We start from the raw sequence: 10,853 nt of genomic DNA, 5'->3' as shown, positions 1-10,853 counted from the left end.
TTCTCGGGCCGCGAACTGCAACCTTGCAGGAATCTCCCAGGTTCCCGGCCCAACAAAAGCCCCCAGACCCAAATGGAGAGGGGCTGCTTGGGGGCCCCCTGGGGGCCCTTCAGGCCAGCTAGGTCTTTGGGTCCTGGCTCCTTCGGTTTGGGAGCTGTTGCTGCAGTTGGGCATGTTGGCCGGAGAGTGCTTCTCGGGCCGCGAACTGCAACCTTGCAGGATTCTCCCAGGTTCCCGGCCCAACGAAAGCCCCCAGACCCAAATTGAGAGGGGCTGCTTGGGGGCCCCCTGGGGGCCCTTCAGGCCAGCTAGGTCTTTGGGTCCTGGCTCCTTCGGTTTGGGAGCTGTTGCTGCAGTTGGGCATGTTGGCCGGAGAGTGCTTCTCGGGCCGCGAACTGCAACCTTGCAGGATTCTCCCAGGTTCCCGGCCCAACGAAAGCCCCCAGACCCAAATTGAGAGGGGCTGCTTGGGGCCCCCCTGGGGGCCCTTCAGGCCAGCTAGGTCTTTGGGTCCTGGCTCCTTCGGTTTGGGAGCTGTTGCTGCAGTTGGGCATGTTGGCCGGAGAGTGCTTCTCGGGCCGCGAACTGCAACCTTGCAGGAATCTCCCAGGTTCCATGCCCAACGAAAGCCCCCAGACCCAAATTGAGAGGGGCTGCTTGGGGGCCCCCTGGGGGCCCTTCAGGCCAGCTAGGTCTTTGGGTCCTGGCTCCTTCGGTTTGGGAGCTGTTGCTGCAGTTGGGCATGTTGGCCGGAGAGTGCTTCTCGGGCCGCGAACTGCAACCTTGCAGGAATCTCCCAGGTTCCCGGCCCAACGAAAGCCCCCAGACCCAAATGGAGAGGGGCTGCTTGGGGGCCCCCTGGGGGCCCTTCAGGCCAGCTAGGTCTTTGGGTCCTGGCTCCTTCGCTTTGGGAGCTGTTGCTGCAGTTGGGCATGTTGGCCGGAGAGTGCTTCTCGGGCCGCGAACTGTAACCTTGCAGCTACCTCTCAGGTATCCATGCCCAACGAAAGCCCCCAGACCCAAATGGAGAGGGGCTGCTTGGGGGCCCCCTGGGGGCCCTTCAGGCCAGCTAGGTCTTTGGGTCCTGGCTCCTTCGCTTTGGGAGCTGTTGCTGCAGTTGGGCATGTTGGCCGGAGAGTGCTTCTCGGGCCGCGAACTGCAACCTTGCAGGAATCTCCCAGGTTCCCGGCCCAACGAAAGCCCCCAGACCCAAATGGAGAGGGGCTGCTTGGGGGCCCCCTGGGGGCCCTTCAGGCCAGCTAGGTCTTTGGGTCCTGGCTCCTTCGGTTTGGGAGCTGTTGCTGCAGTTGGGCATGTTGGCCGGAGAGTGCTTCTCGGGCCGCGAACTGCAACCTTGCAGGAATCTCCCAGGTTCCATGCCCAACGAAAGCCCCCAGACCCAAATTGAGAGGGGCTGCTTGGGGGCCCCCTGGGGGCCCTTCAGGCCAGCTAGGTCTTTGGGTCCTGGCTCCTTCGCTTTGGGAGCTGTTGCTGCAGTTGGGCATGTTGGCCGGAGAGTGCTTCTCGGGCCGCGAACTGCAACCTTGCAGGAATCTCCCAGGTTCCCGGCCCAACGAAAGCCCCCAGACCCAAATGGAGAGGGGCTGCTTGGGGGCCCCCTGGGGGCCCTTCAGGCCAGCTAGGTCTTTGGGTCCTGGCTCCTTCGGTTTGGGAGCTGTTGCTGCAGTTGGGCATGTTGGCCGGAGAGTGCTTCTCGGGCCGCGAACTGCAACCTTGCAGGAATCTCCCAGGTTCCCGGCCCAACGAAAGCCCCCAGACCCAAATGGAGAGGGGCTGCTTGGGGGCCCCCTGGGGGCTCTTCAGGCCAGCTAGGTCTTTGGGTCCTGGCTCCTTCGTTTTGGGAGCTGTTGCTGCAGTTGGGCATGTTGGCCGGAGAGTGCTTCTCGGGCCGCGAACTGCAACCTTGCAGGATTCTCCCAGGTTCCCGGCCCAACGAAAGCCCCCAGACCCAAATTGAGAGGGGCTGCTTGGGGCCCCCCTGGGGGCCCTTCAGGCCAGCTAGGTCTTTGGGTCCTGGCTCCTTCAGTTTGGGAGCTGTTGCTGCAGTTGGGCATGTTGGCCGGAGAGTGCTTCTCGGGCCGCGAACTGCAACCTTGCAGGAATCTCCCAGGTTCCATGCCCAACGAAAGCCCCCAGACCCAAATGGAGATGGGCTGCTCGGGGGCCCCCTGGGGGCCCTTCAGGCCAGCTAGGTCTTTGGGTCCTGGCTCCTTCGGTTTGGGAGCTGTTGCTGCAGTTGGGCATGTTGGCCGGAGAGTGCTTCTCGGGCCGCGAACTGCAACCTTGCAGGAATCTCCCAGGTTCCATGCCCAACGAAAGCCCCCAGACCCAAATTGAGAGGGGCTGCTTGGGGGCCCCCTGGGGGCCCTTCAGGCCAGCTAGGTCTTTGGGTCCTGGCTCCTTCGGTTTGGGAGCTGTTGCTGCAGTTGGGCATGTTGGCCGGAGAGTGCTTCTCGGGCCGCGAACTGCAACCTTGCAGGAATCTCCCAGGTTCCCGGCCCAACGAAAGCCCCCAGACCCAAATGGAGAGGGGCTGCTTGGGGGCCCCCTGGGGGCCCTTCAGGCCAGCTAGGTCTTTGGGTCCTGGCTCCTTCGCTTTGGGAGCTGTTGCTGCAGTTGGGCATGTTGGCCGGAGAGTGCTTCTCGGGCCGCGAACTGCAACCTTGCAGGAATCTCCCAGGTTCCCGGCCCAACGAAAGCCCCCAGACCCAAATGGAGAGGGGCTGCTTGGGGGCCCCCTGGGGGCCCTTCAGGCCACCTAGCTCTTTGGGTCCTGGCTCCTTCGGTTTGGGAGCTGTTGCTGCAGTTGGGCATGTTGGCCGGAGAGTGCTTCTCGGGCCGCGAACTGCAACCTTGCATGAATCTCCCAAGTTCCCGGCCCAACAAAAGCCCCCAGACCCAAATGGAGAGGGGCTGCTTGGGGGCCCCCTGGGGGCCCTTCAGGCCAGCTAGGTCTTTGGGTCCTGGCTCCTTCGGTTTGGGAGCTGTTGCTGCAGTTGGGCATGTTGGCCGGAGAGTGCTTCTCGGGCCGCGAACTGCAACCTTGCAGGAATCTCCCAGGTTCCCGGCCCAACAAAAGCCCCCAGACCCAAATGGAGAGGGGCTGCTTGGGGGCCCCCTGGGGGCCCTTCAGGCCAGCTAGGTCTTTGGGTCCTGGCTCCTTCGCTTTGGGAGCTGTTGCTGCAGTTGGGCATGTTGGCCGGAGAGTGCTTCTCGGGCCGCGAACTGCAACCTTGCAGGATTCTCCCAGGTTCCCGGCCCAACGAAAGCCCCCAGACCCAAATGGAGAGGGGCTGCTTGGGGGACCCCTTGGGGCCCTTCAGGCCAGCTAGGTCTTTGGGTCCTGGCTCCTTCGCTTTGGGAGCTGTTGCTGCAGTTGAGCATGTTGGCCGGAGAGTGCTTCTCGGGCCGCGAACTGCAACCTTGCAGGATTCTCCTAGGTTCCCGGCCCAACGAAAGCCCCCAGACCCAAATGGAGAGGGGCTGCTTGGGGGCCCCCTGGGGGCCCTTCAGGCCAGCTAGGTCTTTGGGTCCTGGCTCCTTCGCTTTGGGAGCTGTTGCTGCAGTTGGGCATGTTGGCCGGAGAGTGCTTCTCGGGCCGCGAACTGCAACCTTGCAGGATTCTCCCAGGTTCCCGGCCCAACGAAAGCCCCCAGACCCAAATGGAGAGGGGCTGCTTGGGGCCCCCCTGGGGGCCCTTCAGGCCAGCTAGGTCTTTGGGTCCTGGCTCCTTCGGTTTGGGAGCTGTTGCTGCAGTTGGGCATGTTGGCCGGAGAGTGCTTCTCGGGCCGCGAACTGCAACCTTGCAGGATTCTCCCAGGTTCCCGGCCCAACGAAAGCCCCCAGACCCAAATGGAGAGGGGCTGCTTGGGGGCCCCCTGGGGGCTCTTCAGGCCAGCTAGGTCTTTGGGTCCTGGCTCCTTCGGTTTGGGAGCTGTTGCTGCAGTTGGGCATGTTGGCCTGAGAGTGCTTCTCGGGCCGCGAACTGCAACCTTGCAGGATTCTCCCAGGTTGCCGGCCCAACGAAAGCCCCCAGACCCAAATGGAGAGGGGCTGCTTGGGGCCCCCCTGGGGGCCCTTCAGGCCAGCTAGGTCTTTGGGTCCTGGCTCCTTCAGTTTGGGAGCTGTTGCTGCAGTTGGGCATGTTGGCCGGAGAGTGCTTCTCGGGCCGCGAACTGCAACCTTGCAGGAATCTCCCAGGTTCCATGCCCAACGAAAGCCCCCAGACCCAAATGGAGAGGGGCTGCTTGGGGGCCCCCTGGGGGCCCTTCAGGCCAGCTAGGTCTTTGGGTCCTGGCTCCTTCGGTTTGGGAGCTGTTGCTGCAGTTGGGCATGTTGGCCGGAGAGTGCTTCTCGGGCCGCGAACTGCAACCTTGCAGGATTCTCCCAGGTTCCCGGCCCAACGAAAGCCCCCAGACCCAAATGGAGAGGGGCTGCTTGGGGGCCCCCTGGGGGCCCTTCAGGCCAGCTAGGTCTTTGGGTCCTGGCTCCTTCGGTTTGGGAGCTGTTGCTGCAGTTGGGCATGTTGGCCGGAGAGTGCTTCTCGGGCCGCGAACTGCAACCTTGCAGGAATCTCCCAGGTTCCCGGCCCAACAAAAGCCCCCAGACCCAAATGGAGAGGGGCTGCTTGGGGGCCCCCTGGGGGCCCTTCAGGCCAGCTAGGTCTTTGGGTCCTGGCTCCTTCGCTTTGGGAGCTGTTGCTGCAGTTGGGCATGTTGGCCGGAGAGTGCTTCTCGGGCCGCGAACTGCAACCTTGCAGGATTCTCCCAGGTTCCCGGCCCAACGAAAGCCCCCAGACCCAAATGGAGAGGGGCTGCTTGGGGGCCCCCTGGGGGCCCTTCAGGCCAGCTAGGTCTTTGGGTCCTGGCTCCTTCGGTTTGGGAGCTGTTGCTGCAGTTGGGCATGTTGGCCGGAGAGTGCTTCTCGGGCCGCGAACTGCAACCTTGCAGGTACCTCCCAGGTTCCCGGCCCAACAAAAGCCCCCAGACCCAAATGGAGAGGGGCTGCTTGGGGGCCCCCTGGGGGCCCTTCAGGCCAGCTAGGTCTTTGGGTCCTGGCTCCTTCGGTTTGGGAACTGTTGCTGCAGTTGGGCATGTTGGGCGGAGAGTGCTTCTCGGGCCGCGAACTGCAACCTTGCAGGATTCTCCCAGGTTCCCGGCCCAACGAAAGCCCCCAGACCCAAATGGAGAGGGGCTGCTTGGGGGCCCCCTGGGGGCCCTTCAGGCCAGCTAGGTCTTTGGGTCCTGGCTCCTTCGGTTTGGGAGCTGTTGCTGCAGTTGGGCATGTTGGCCGGGGAGTGCTTCTCGGGCCTCGAACTGCAACCTTGCAGGAATCTCCCAGGTTCCATGCCCAACGAAAGCCCCCAGACCCAAATGGAGAGGGGCTGCTTGGGGGCCCCCTGGGGGCCCTTCAGGCCAGCTAGGTCTTTGTGTCCTGGCTCCTTCGGTTTGGGAGCTGTTGCTGCAGTTGTGCATTTTTGCCGGAGAGTGCTTCTCGGGCCGCGAACTGCAACCTTGCAGGTACCTCTCAGGTATCTATGCCCAACGAAAGCCCCCAGACCCAAATTGAGAGGGGCTGCTTGGTGGCCCCCTGGGGGCCCTTCAAGCCAGCTAGGTCTTTGGGTCCTGGCTCCTTCGCTTTGGGAGCTGTTGCTGCAGTTGGGCATGTTGGCCGGAGAGTGCTTCTCGGGCCGCGAACTGCAACCTTGCAGGAATCTCCCAGGTTCCCGGCCCAACGAAAGCCCCCAGACCCAAATGGAGAGGGGCTGCTTGGGGGCCCCCTGGGGGGCTTTCAGGCCAGCTAGGTCTTTGGCTGCTGGCGCCTTTCGTTTGGGAGCTATTGCTGGACGTTTGGCATGTTGGCCGGAGAGTGCTTCTCGGGCCGCGAACTGCAACCTTGCAGGAATCTCCCAGGTTCCCGGCCCAACAAAAGCCCCCAGACCCAAATTGAGAGGGGCTGCTTGGGGGCCCCCTGGGGGCCCTTCAGGCCAGCTAGGTCTTTGGGTCCTGGCTCCTTCGGTTTGGGAACTGTTGCTGCAGTTGGGCATGTTGGCCGGAGAGTGCTTCTCGGGCCGCGAACTGCAACCTTGCAGGATTCTCCCAGGTTCCCGGCCCAACGAAAGCCCCCAGACCCAAATGGAGAGGGGCTGCTTGGGGGCCCCCTGGGGGCCCTTCAGGCCAGCTAGGTCTTTGGGTCCTGGCTCCTTCGGTTTGGGAGCTGTTGCTGCAGTTGTGCATGTTGGCCGGAGAGTGCTTCTCGGGCCGCGAACTGTAACCTTGCAGGTACCTCTAAGGTATCTATGCCCAACGAAAGCCCCCAGACCCAAATTGAGAGGGGCTGCTTGGGGGCCCCCTGGGGGCCCTTCAGGCCAGCTAGGTCTTTGGGTCCTGGCTCCTTCGGTTTGGGAGCTGTTGCTGCAGTTGAGCATGTTGGCCGGAGAGTGCTTCTCGGGCCGCGAACTGCAACCTTGCAGGATTCTCCCAGGTTCCCGGCCCAACGAAAGCCCCCAGACCCAAATGGAGAGGGGCTGCTTGGGGTCCCCCTTGGGGGCCTTCAGCCAGCTAGGTCTTTGGGTCCTGGCTCCTTCGGTTTGGGAGCTGTTGCTGCAGTTGAGCATGTTGGCCGGAGAGTGCTTCTCGGGCCGCGAACTGTAACCTTGCAGGTACCTCTCAGGTATCCATGCCCAACGAAAGCCCCCAGACCCAAATGGAGAGGGGCTGCTTGGGGGCCCCCTGGGGGCCCTTCAGGCCAGCTAGGTCTTTGGGTCCTGGCTCCTTCGCTTTGGGAGCTGTTGCTGCAGTTGGGCATGTTGGCCGGAGAGTGCTTCTCGGGCCGCGAACTGCAACCTTGCAGGCACCTCCCAGGTTCCCGGCCCAACGAAAGCCCCCAGACCCAAATGGAGAGGGGCTGCTTGGGGGCCCCCTGGGGGCCCTTCAGGCCAGCTAGGTCTTTGGGTCCTGGCTCCTTCGGTTTGTGAGTTGTTGCTGCAGTTGGGCATGTTGGCCGGAGAGTGCTTCTCGGGCCGCGAACTGCAACCTTGCATGAATCTCCAGGTTCCCGGCCCAACGAAAGCCCCCAGACCCAAATGGAGAGGGGCTGCTTGGGGGCCCCCTGGGGGCCCTTCAGGCCAGCTAGGTCTTTGGGTCCTGGCTCCTTCGCTTTGGGAGCTGTTGCTGCAGTTGGGCATGTTGGCCGGAGAGTGCTTCTCGGGCCGCGAACTGCAACCTTGCAGGTACCTCCCAGGTTCCCGGCCCAACGAAAGCCCCCAGACCCAAATTGAGAGGGGCTGCTTGCGGGCCCCCTGGGGGCCCTTCAGGCCAGCTAGGTCTTTGGGTCCTGGCTCCTTCGCTTTGGGAGCTGTTGCTGCAGTTGGGCATGTTGGCCGGAGAGTGCTTCTCGGGCCGCGAACTGCAACCTTGCAGGATTCTCCCAGGTTCCCGGCCCAACGAAAGCCCCCAGACCCAAATGGAGAGGGGCTGCTTGGGGGCCCCCTGGGGGCCCTTCAGGCCAGCTAGGTCTTTGGGTCCTGGCTCCTTCGGTTTGGGAGCTGTTGCTGCAGTTGGGCATGTTGGCCGGAGAGTGCTTCTCGGGCCGCGAACTGCAACCTTGCAGGATTCTCCCAGGTTCCCGGCCCAACGAAAGCCCCCAGACCCAAATTGAGAGGTGCCTCTTGGGGGCCCCCTGGGGGCCCTTCAGGCCAGCTAGGTCTTTGGGTCCTGGCTCCTTCGCTTTGGGAGCTGTTGCTGCAGTTGGGCATGTTGGCCGGAGAGTGCTTCTCGGGCCGCGAACTGCAACCTTGCAGGATTCTCCCAGGTTCCCGGCCCAACGAAAGCCCCCAGACCCAAATTGAGAGGGGCTGCTTGGGGGCCCCCTGGGGGCCCTTCAGGCCAGCTAGGTCTTTGGGTCCTGGCTCCTTCGGTTTGGGAGCTGTTGCTGCAGTTGGGCATGTTGGCCGGAGAGTGCTTCTCGGGCCGCGAACTGCAACCTTGCAGGTACCTCCCAGGTTCCCGGCCCAACGAAAACCCCCAGACCCAAATGGAGAGGGGCTCCTTGGGGGCCCCCTGGGGGCCCTTCAGGCCAGCTAGGTCTTTGGGTCCTGGCTCCTTCGCTTTGGGAGCTGTTGCTGCAGTTGGGCATGTTGGCCGGAGAGTGCTTCTCGGTCCGCGAACTGTAACTTCCAGGTACCTCTCAGGTATACATGCCCAACGAAAGCCCCCAGACCCAAATGGAGAGGGGCTGCTTGGGGGCCCCCTGGGGGCCCTTCAGGCCAGCTAGGTCTTTGGGTCCTGGCTCCTTCGCTTTGGGAGCTTTTGCTGCAGTTGGGCATGTTGGCCGGAGAGTGCTTCTCGGGCCGCGAACTGCAACCTTGCAGGATTCTCCCAGGTTCCCGGCCCAACGAAAGCCCCCAGACCCAAATGGAGAGGGGCTGCCTGGGGACCCCCCGAGGGGCCCTTCAGGCCAGCTAGGTCTTTGGGTCCTGGCTCATTCGGTTTGGGAGCTGTTGCTGCAGTTGGGCATGTTGGCCGGAGAGTGCTTCTCGGGCCTCGAACTGCAACCTTGCAGGAATCTCCCAGGTTCCCGGCCCAACGAAAGCCCCCAGACCCAAATGGAGAGGGGCTGCTTGGGGGCCCCCTGGGGGCCCTTCAGGCCAGCTAGGTCTTTGGGTCCTGGCTCCTTCGGTTTGGGAGCTGTTGCTGCAGTTGGGCATGTTGGCCGGAGAGTGCTTCTCGGGCCGCGAACTGCAACCTTGCATGAATCTCCCAGGTTCCCGGCCCAACGAAAGCCCCCAGACCCAAATGGAGAGGAGCTCCTTGGGGGCCCCATGGGGGCCCTTCAGGCCAGCTAGGTCTTTGGGTCCTGGCTCCTTCGCTTTGGGAGCTGTTGCTGCAGTTGGGCATGTTGGCCGGAGAGTGCTTCTCGGGCCGCGAACTGCAACCTTGCAGGTACCTCCCAGGTTCCCGGCCCAACGAAAGCCCCCAGACCCAAATGGAGAGGGGCTGCTTGGGGCCCCCCTGGGGGCCCTTCAGGCCAGCTAGGTCTTTGGGTCCTGGCTCCTTCGGTTTGGGAGCTGTTGCTGCAGTTGGGCATGTTGGCCGGAGAGTGCTTCTCGGGCCGCGAACTGTAACTTCCAGGTACCTCTCAGGTATACATGCCCAACAAAAGCCCCCAGACCCAAATGGAGAGGGGCTGCTTGGGGGCCCCCTGGGGGCACTTCAGGCCAGCTAGGTCTTTGGGTCCTGGCTCCTTTGCTTTGGGAGCTGTTGCTGCAGTTGGGCATGTTGGCCGGAGAGTGCTTCTCGGGCCGCGAACTGCAACCTTGCAGGATTCTCCCAGGTTCCCGGCCCAACGAAAGCCCCCAGACCCAAATTGAGAGGGGCTGCTTGGGGGCCCCCTGGGGGCCCTTCAGGCCACCTAGGTCTTTGGGTCCTGGCTCCTTCGCTTTGGGAGCTGTTGCTGCAGTTGGGCATGTTGGCCGGAGAGTGCTTCTCGGGCCGCGAACTGCAACCTTGCAGGATTCTCCCAGGTTCCCGGCCCAACGAAAGCCCCCAGACCCAAATTGAGAGGGGCTGCTTGGGGGCCCCCTGGGGGCCCTTCAGGCCAGCTAGGTCTTTGTGTCCTGGCTCCTTCGCTTTGGGAGCTGTTGCTGCAGTTGGGCATGTTGGCCGGAGAGTGCTTCTCGGGCCGCGAACTGCAACCTTGCAGGATTCTCCCAGGTTCCCGGCCCAACGAAAGCCCCCAGACCCAAATGGAGAGGGGCTGCTTGGGGGCCCCCTGGGGGCCCTTCAGGCCAGCTAGGTCTTTGGGTCCTGGCTCCTTCGGTTTGGGAGCTGTTTCTGCAGTTGGGCATGTTGGCCGGAGAGTGCTTCTCGGGCCGCGAACTGCAACCTTGCAGGATTCTCCCAGGTTCCCGGCCCAACGAAAGCCCCCAGACCCAAATTGAGAGGGGCTGCTTGGGGCCCCCCTGGGGGCCCTTCAGGCCAGCTAGGTCTTTGGGTCCTGGCTCCTTCGGTTTGGGAGCTGTTGCTGCAGTTGGGCATGTTGGCCGGAGAGTGCTTCTCGGGCCGCGAACTGCAACCTTGCAGGAATCTCCCAGGTTCCATGCCCAACGAAAGCCCCCAGACCCAAATTGAGAGGGGCTGCTTGGGGGCCCCCTGGGGGCCCTTCAGGCCAGCTAGGTCTTTGGGTCCTGGCTCCTTCGGTTTAGGAGCTGTTGCTGCAGTTGGGCATGTTGGCCGGAGAGTGCTTCTCAGGCCGCGAACTGCAACCTTGCAGGAATCTCCCAGGTTCCCGGCCCAACGAAAGCCCCCAGACCCAAATGGAGAGGGTCTGCTTGGGGGCCCCCTGGGGGCCCTTCAGGCCAGCTAGGTCTTTGGGTCCTGGCTCCTTCGGTTTGGGAGCTGTTGCTGCAGTTGAGCATGTTGGCCGGAGAGTGCTTCTCGGGCCGCGAACTGTAACCTTGCAGGTACCTCTCAGGTATCCATGCCCAACGAAAGCCCCCAGACCCAAATGGAGAGGGGCTGCTTGGGGGCCCCCTGGGGGCCCTTCAGGCCAGCTAGGTCTTTGGGTCCTGGCTCCTTCGGTTTGGGAGCTGTTGCTGCAGTTGGGCATGTTGGCCGGAGAGTGCTTCTCGGGCCGCGAACTGCAACCTTGCAGGATTCTCCCAGGTTCCCGGCCCAACGAAAGCCCCCAGACCCAAATTGAGAGGTGCCTCTTGGGGGCCCCCTGGGGGCCCTTCAGGCCAGCTAGGTCTTTGGGTCCTGGCTCCTTCGCTTTGGGAGCTGTTGCTGCAGTTGGGCATGTTGGCCGGAGAGTGCTTCTCGGGCCGCGAACTG

The sequence above is a fragment of the Gallinula chloropus genome (assembly GCF_964237585.1).
Source record: "Gallinula chloropus genome assembly, chromosome: 25".
In the NCBI taxonomy this organism is placed as follows: Eukaryota; Metazoa; Chordata; class Aves; order Gruiformes; family Rallidae; genus Gallinula; species Gallinula chloropus.
Note: the sequence above shows the minus strand (reverse complement) of the source record.